Below are 9,223 nucleotides of genomic sequence, written 5' to 3' on the forward strand. Positions count from 1 at the left end.
CTTCATTTCACATTAATTTTTCTAAATCCATTATCACAACATTAAAAAACACATGTTTAGCATTTCTGCAGAGTGAATAAATTATTCAATTATTAGGCATACTGTGCATTTAAAGGCGTGATGAATCAGTGGTGCTAGTGTTGGAATGTTTTATGCATCTTTACATACTCTTGTACAATATAAATACTTAAAATTAACCTCAAGGTCTTACAATTATGACTCCTAATACTTCTTTTCTAAGACCAATTGCAGATCAAAATTAGGGTAACTCATAAAACAAGATGGTCGCCTCATGGAACAGGATTCGCCTGCTTCTTTAGGAAGAAGTTAATCATATTTTGCACACGGATGACACCTTTAATCATTCAGATCGTATCCATTACTCTGCACTTTTCTATGGCCTTTACAAAAAACTTTAACCATAACAAATGCGTAAATAAACAATTTTAATTTCATATTTATGCTTATTTTACGTCTTCCTTTTTTCATAGCCAGTCGCCAATGCTTTTTATGGGAACATATTGATTTTGATTTCCTTTGATATTAACTTCACTGACGTTATAAATATCACACATAAATGTCCCTATGAAGTTTCAAGCGGAAATTGTAAAAAGGCAGTGAATTATTATTTCTACCTCGTTAACGGAATATAAGAAATAATTATAACAGAGTTTCATGGGGGGAAAAGTGTAAAGGGGACTCATATGGTGACACTAGGTGAGAAGAACTATAGATATTATATGAGAAGCTATTTAGTTTTTTTATTTTGATCGTTAACATTGATTTCGGGTGAAAATTGAAATTAAACTATATGTATGTGCCAAGATTGAAATCTTTATAGTGGGAAAACAGTGTTTCAACATGTAGGAGTTGTAAAAATATAAAATAAGTGAGTACTTGTCTTTTCTTTCCGATATTTAGTTTAAATGTCGTTTTTATCACAGCAATAAAAATATGATGGATAACACGAATAAGTCATAAGCGCCCGGCTAGCTCAGTCGGTAGAGCATCAGACTTTTACGGCTGATAGAACTTCAGATATCTGAGGGTCGTGGGTTCGAGTCCCCCGTTGGGCGTATATTTTTAAGGGGAGGACCCTAGATAATGTTGGTATAACTTTTGCATGTATATTATATCTATGCTTCACTTAATGATGTTAGATTGTATAAATTGATCATGTACAAAGTGTACAATTAAATATTATCAAACTAAAAAGTCATAAGTCATACAAAATAGTAAAAAATAATTAAACACGGTAAAAAAAAACACATATTCAAAAACATGATAGGGTATTTGTGCCTGTAATAAATCAGCCGAGAAGGGTTGCAGCGAAGTTTTAAACAATTAGAAATTAGAACCAATCTTCTCAGTTTGCATGTCAAAGGTCAGGACTCACCCTTGCACTTTAGAAACGTTCAAATTCACATCAAATAATGATTTTCTTATAGCTGACTCAGATCCTTTTAGACTTTAGTAAAATATCGAATATGTATTTAATTATAAACATCTTGAACTTGCTTTTAAACCATTTAAACTTTGCCTATTAATACTGAGCCTACTTTTCCGTAAATACTCACTGAACGTGGTCAACTATCTCCTTGGTTATTATTTTAATAGATCAGGATTTCCGGGCAGTATCATCGCCCCTATTGTTCTGTACGATTCATCTCGTCCGAATTCAATACCCGTCCGATTACTACTTCAAAATTACCCGATACCAGCGCGTTTGATCTTTTCCCGTATAATAGTAGCTTTATGATTGCGTTTCGGATTTAATTCTATCATAAACTCGCTGTTATCGTTTAGCAGCATAGTATTATTAGTAATTTAAATATAGCAACAGCGATATGAGGATTACTCGTGCCGACTTTCACTACCGTTGCGGCGAGCATTTCAATACGTGTTCCGTTGTTAAAAGATTGCCGTATCATATCTTTAGCTTAAAATTGACGAAAATCGGTTTGATTTATATTACGCGCGAGTTTTAATCAAATTTCACTGGTAAAGTTTGTTTAGATTAAGGCTAATACTTCTGTAACGTAATTTTGTCACCTTTTGAAAGGGACAGGGTGGGAAAAGGTCAAACAACAAACTGACCTCTGGCCAAAGTAAACTATTAACAGCTTTTCTGGACTTATCCTTTGACATCTATCGTTGAAATATGCTGGTATTTTTCTTAAATCCTGAATTTTGGAATATTTCCTTTTTTATGTTTCTTCATAGTTTCAAAAATTCTTTGAGATTTGTAAAATGTTCAGTAATTTTGTTGCTGATGTTTGTTGTAATTGTCTTATAAGTTTTTGGATTTTATCAAAAATTAAAATCTTTTTTTCCTTATTATACCAGTCATACATAACATTCAAGAGCAAGTACTTTAAATTTAAAACTTCCGTATATCTCGGAGACTGAAATAAAATAACGATTCTGCAAAGACGTTGTCTTTCATTTCGGGTCATTTAAAAATGTTTCATAGGTTAAAAAATCAAACGTTTTATGATTTCAAAAGGCCAATAATTGCCTTGTTTTCAATAGTGAGATTTATATATGTACATATTCTACTGCAATTGATGTTGTTGTTGTTGCTGTTGCTGCTGCTGCTGTTGCTGTTGCTGCTGTTGTCATAAGTGTTTCTGTCGTCATACTTGCAGTTAATTTTCGTAGCAAAAGAATGTATATACATGAAACAAGGTTAGTTATGACACATACATCTTTCTACACTAAGGGTTTCAGATATTATACGATAATTGAAAATCATAAAAAACATCTATTACAATACTGTGAAGGGAGAAAAAAGTGTTTGTAATACAACGTTTATTAGCCATTCTCACCATAATTGTGTTTTAGTGCAATATTTATGACCACATGTTGGGCAGGCGACATTTATTATATACTATTTTATTCAATTTTCTCCCCAGTCAAGATCGTAAAAACATTATTCTACGTGTTAAATGACGCAATTATTAACGCTATATAAAAACGTTTAAGAAAAAAAAGAGATGCTACCGAACACTAAACAAGATGCCTATCGTTTTATTTTATTAATATCAAAATCATATCAGGTAATAAATCACGGTGTAGAAGCTACTTTGTCAATATCTCAGCATATGACAAGGTTCATGATTTATCCATTGCCTATTATTTACGATGTGAACTTTTAACTTTAATAAAATTTATAGTTTGTAGAGACCACATTTCATAAATGTATATATTCTAAATTTACGTTACATAACATATTCGTTTAACCAGAAAAACGTTAATATCAATAAATCACGGGTACATGTACGTTATGTTTTTATTTGGATACAATGCATGTTAGTTTTGTAATATATACAACCTTTACCCGTTATATATACGAGTATATGCGTTAAATGAACATCTTCATTTTTCGATCTGGACATTTTCGTCATTTTTAGCGAAAATTCCAAAATTAGCTCTAATTCAATAGCGAGCTCTGCAGACCATAATCAGGCGACTTGGATGTGCCGGCAAATCTTGGTCTGCACTGGTCTCATGGGTAAATACAGTGGTCACCAGCATTATTAGAGTGAAATGATTGAAACCTTGATTGAGGAAAGTTGCAAAGTAGATTCATTCCAGTCTATACTTTCTTGTGAGAAGTCGAATTTGCAGTCGAATTATCTGTATTCTATTTGCAAAATTCTTCCTTCTTAGACAGTATAAATGTCAAAGAGTCTTAGTAAAAAGTAAAAAGTGTACCGATATGACTTCTTCATTCAACACAATAGTATAAAGCTATAAATAAACATGTATATTATTGCGGTATGTTTGATAAAAAAGTGTTGTTTTTTTCAAATGTGTACTCCAAATGATAACAACTTTACTGCTTTGCGAAACAGAGCCTACAAAGCCATCAGTCGCTAAATTGATTTTCTTCCACTCCGAATAGAATAACATACAGTTTTTTTAGGATAAAACCATGAGGCTAAGGAACCAAATAGAAATGTCAAAGCTGTCGATATGAAAGTGATATTTATTGAAATCGGGTAACATCGGCAGTTGTCGTATCTGATACAAAAGTGGAAAGCATTGCATTCACAAGATCGGTCGCAGCTCCGGGTCAATTCGACGCTCGAAAAATAACTATAATGTACGGAATGTTGCGAAATTTGCCGAACCTGCACGAATGCTTGTATACTGACTATAAACATGATTTATTTCATTGCGGTCAATTCTTATGTTTTATTAACATCATTATACTTGTAATTAAATGTTGAACATGGGTAATAAAAGAAATAGACAAAGAATATAAATCACAATCAATTAAAAAAAAAACAACAAAAAACTATATTGAATTCCTTAAGACAAAGCTGACCCTCGATTTATATTAGTAATTGAGGGATGTGAATCTTTTATGGGAGAATAACAAACAAGATGCTATCATATCTTTTAGATATTTTAGTTGTTTTAAAAGATTGTGAGCAAACACTATGTATTTGAGGGAATTAGATTCTGGATTAAGATAAGAGGCTGCTTAAGACATTTATGTGTTCCCGAATTAAACTTCAAAATTATATATACTTTTTTTTCAATAGCAGATAGATGTATGATAAGTTTATACTATATCAAGAGAGTTGTTATAATTTATAATTAGTTAATTCAAAGAATCCTGTTTCACACGTTGTTATACTGTTGGAAATTGAAACGTATTGGTACTTTAAACTTGACCAGTAAAGTTCTTGAGTATTTGAAATATCTAAGTAATTAAACGAATGGTAGTAAACCGTTCGTGATGCTTTGAAAATATTGAAGTATTTTCCCATTATTGGATACTTATTTTCATTGTAATTTCTGTCTTTATCAGTGCAGTATGCTTAAGTTGTTAAACTGTTTCATCTCCATTTGTATGGAATGTATGGGGGCATATTCATGTCATGTAAACTGTTGTAGTTATTTAGGGAGAAAAGTCTATAAGGCTCTTATTGTCCACCAAAAATAATTAGAGTGATGACCCCATTTTGAGCCCGGTCTTCGTTATATACGATATTTTTTTGAATATTAAAGTATAAATCTACTCAGATTACCAAAAATGGAGCCTGACTCCATACAAGCGGAAATAGCCGATTATAACCGAAGTGAGCAATTGCGTTTCGGGTAATAAATTCTGATAATATTCAATTATATCCGCTACTTTTCAGGTACGGTTCCTTTAAACGAGGCCATACCTTTTGACATGTGTCTGCAATCGTTCAATTAAACGTAACCTCATTTGCCAGTGCATTAAGTTTTATGCATGGAATGGATACATATAAATGGAATTTTATTACTCCAAAATTTGATTAATAGTAACAATTTAAAATGTTGTGTCATTTTATAACCAGATATAGTAATATTATACTCTCTTCATACATTAGTTTTTTATTAAATAAATGTATATCATATTTTATGTTATCAATCTTAAAAATGTATTGTGTTTTAATATTACTACTCTCACTTACATGTATGAGCATAAACATGTTATCCGAGAATATTTTTACGATTAATATAAAGTTTACACTGCTTCCATACCATTTAGCCATCTTTCTATAATATTTTTATCAGATTTGTGTTGAACCGTTTTCTTGCAATGATATTCTTTTATACCTTCTAGCCAACTTCGTACACTGCTTCCATACCATTTAGCCATCTTTCTATAATACTTTTATAACTGTTGAACCGTTTTCTTACAACCCCTTGATACCTTTTAGCCATCTTCGGGCAATGTTTCTGTACCATTTAGCCATCTTTCTATAGTACTTTTATAACTGTTGAACCGTTTTTATTTTTGCTTATCAATCTTCGTGAAAAACTTCCATATCTTTTGGCCATCTCTCTTATTGCAGTTGTTTTCTCTATCATTTAGCTGCCTGTATTTTTTGTAATACTTACTTAACATTTAAATTTTTTTTGTTATACTCCAATATCTTGCAGCCATCTCTTTACTTCAATACTTACATAATTATACTAGTAACTAAGCAACTTTCCTGTACTTACATAAAATTCAGCCATCTTTCTGCAATACTTTGGTAAAATTCAGTCATCTTCAACACATTTGTTCCTTATGAGCATTTTTCAAAAGGGAAAAGGGAAATAAAGTGGGTTTTTTGTTTTGTTGTTGTTGTTCAAAATTAGATTTTAGTTCTACAATAACATAAAATTTATCTTAAAATCTTGTTCCATAATTCTATTAAATCGATTTCAAGTAAAAGCGGTTGTTAAAATTTAGAATTTCTAAATTCTGTATTCTGTGGGTGTGTGGTCGCTGCTGGTGGCAAGATTAGTGCTTCCGTATTTAACATTGACTCCAATTATTTTTGTCAAGAAAGTGATATGTCTTCCTTGTTGAACGGGAATGTGATACAATATTAAATATCTAAGTTTCTGCGAAAACTGAAAGGTGCCATGTTTACGATATCTCATCTTATCAAAAAGCCATGAATTTTCTCTGAAAACTTCCAAAAAAATACTGTTTTGCGGTTAGATTTTAATTCTTATCTCAACCCTAGAAAACGTAAAAAAATTCTTTTTTATATCCAAATTTTCGAGCTGTGGGAAAAAGTTGAGGATATGTTGTAACTTGAAGCATACACGTAAATTTCAATTAGTTGTCACGCTGAAAAATAAATGAAAACGTCTATTTCTATAAAATACCATTTTTCACAACAAGTGGAAATTTTACGACATTTGACATTTTGTGACAATACTAATGTTACGTTACTCGGTTAATAATTATTAGTTTGTCTCGCGTGTAACCATTGAAAGAAGTCCGTGTATACCGTCAAACCATAACTGTCAAAAACATGCGACTAGGTACAAGTGTTGACAGGCCTCGTTTGTTCTAACAAGAAAATCTAGTAAAGTGAGTCTCTGTTATGTCAACTGGAGGTTGAAACCTATCTTTTAATATACCGTGATACTCTGTGTATCCGTGAAAAATGACCATGACCGTTTTGTCTAAAATACGTTGTAAGTTAATCCCTATCTAAAACCCGTCCGTTTTTCTATAGAAAAAAAATTGAATTTTTACATTGTGTATATTTATTTTTGCAGCTCTCAGGATGTATTGTATATATTAAAGAATGGATAACATTGGTTAGTTGATAGACTTTAAGCATGTTGATATTAATTAGCACTGGTAAACGTATAATTGCATTTAATTTAAGAAAGAATCTTATAAGTATTAGTATTAGTATAAGTTTAATTCGCATGCAGTGTCAGGAATAGTCTAAAATAAGTTTCTAAAATTCATTTCATGTAGGTCTAGACCAATAACTGTATGCAAAAGTTCGGATCATTCTTAATTGTGAAAAACGTTAACAAAATTAAAAAGCGTTGCAACGCTTCTCACTCACACTGGCTAAGAATAGCACAAAATACGATTTTCAATATATTTTTTATTATATTTCTCAATAATCCTTTGCGTTTTTTTTCTGTTTTTAGTGCCAAAGTTGTTCAATGTATGAATTTCATTTTTTTTTGAAAATATGAATATGAAAAGTTTATTTCTTTATACATGAATTGATTCTGCATGTAGCTATATTATATATCAATATTTGATTGTAATGACGCGAAAACGTGATAACGTCAAAACTGACACTTAAATTTCAACAGAGATGTATATACGTTTACATATCTATTAAACTAGGTCTTATTCAATTAAGACTTTTTTACAATGCCCTAATCATGATTAAGATATCAGTTTCATAATAAAACTAAGACTTTTTTATTGTCTTTGCCTTCTGTAAATATGTCAACGTACCGTGTTACGTAATCAGGGCCATTAACGTTGTTTATTTTGACGGATGATGAAGCATAATGAGGAACGCTAGCGACACCGATCTCACGTGATCTCGTTCTAATCTCTAGCACGTAATGACAGGTGTAAACAAAAGTGAAATATACATCATAATTACAGTTATCAGCATGTACAAATATTTGATTTGAATATTAATGTGAAAAAAACGAACATAAATCATCCAGATTATGATTTAAGTTGCGACAATGTTTACATTGTTTTATGTAAGACAGAAAAGTTCGATAATCTTTATCTTTCGAAAAAAATCAATAATTTATATAAAGACGTGCGTTTCTCAAATGATTGTGTGAATTTTTTCTTTATTTCTATTTTTCTTACTGCACACTAAATGTCTGCTTTCTGTTTATTTTCTCTGTTAATATTCTTCTTAAGTAACAACATGTATACACTCGACAAACTTAAACTATAGTGAAGTAACTAAGTTCCAAAAATGTTAGCATTTGACCTCTTGATCGAAAAGTCAATTTATTAGGGTCTTTCCCTTTTAAAACGAAAACATCTGAGAACTGTTCCGCTCATTGGATTTTCTGCTAATTTAGGAAGACTCCTCGGAGCTAATTATCTCATCACGAAAATTAATCCCTTTTTGATTGGCCCCGTTCAACACAAGCATTGTGCTGTCGATGTGAATTACTTCCCCTTGAACTGGTTAACAGAATGGACATATGGCTCGGACAGCGTGTTCTGTAACTTTTCACCTTGCTCTGCCATAGAGAAAGTGATATTGGTCAAATGACAAAAATGGGGAAAATGCCATATTCGCCTGAGATGTATAGTAACTTATTTTCTGATATTTGATTATTTGTATATTTATTGTCAGTTAGCTTCATTTAAAATACGTTTTTTGAGAGCTCATTTATTAATAAATTAAGTTTCTCACTTTCTGCATGGCGACATTATAAAATTGCAATTTCATCTCACATCATTAAAACCAAGATGAAATACTTCATTTTGAATTCAGGTTCATTTGATTTATTTAATTTAAATGTATCTGAGAGGAATCTTAATGAAATATATTATATATATATATCCCCTGATTATGATTGATCTATGGGAAATGATTTAATATCAATTCTAATGACACGGTTAATCAATATGGAGTGGAGGGGGCTGGTCATATATTTTCGGTTGTAAAAATAATGTTTTAGGTAAAAAACAAAAAACAACAACAACAAAAAATTAGCCTAAATTTCACAAATGTAACAAAAACACAATCGAAGAGAAACTTCAGAAAAGTTGAAAGCTATAGATGTAACATTTTTGCGATTTGATTGTATTTTAATTATACAATTGGGTTATAATTTTCAACGTAGCGATTATAGCTTTTTTGCATTGTCTTTATTTTATTATATTTAAAAAAAAAATTTGGTTATTTTTGATAACAGTTTTATTATATTTTATAATACTACA

At 31.0% G+C, this 9,223-nt stretch overlaps 1 non-coding gene across 1 annotated transcript; it reads left to right on the forward strand.

The window, feature by feature from the left end:
- Positions 1 to 983: 983 nt before the first annotated feature.
- Trnak-uuu (transfer RNA lysine (anticodon UUU)) lies at positions 984 to 1,076 on the forward strand. Its single transcript has 2 exons — positions 984 to 1,020; positions 1,041 to 1,076. It is a non-coding gene; the product is annotated as a tRNA-Lys (tRNA).
- Positions 1,077 to 9,223: the final 8,147 nt, after the last annotated feature.

The sequence above is a fragment of the Ruditapes philippinarum genome, unplaced genomic scaffold (assembly GCF_026571515.1).
Source record: "Ruditapes philippinarum isolate M1 unplaced genomic scaffold, ASM2657151v2 ctg590_1_1_1_1, whole genome shotgun sequence".
NCBI lineage: Eukaryota > Metazoa > Mollusca > Bivalvia > Venerida > Veneridae > Ruditapes > Ruditapes philippinarum.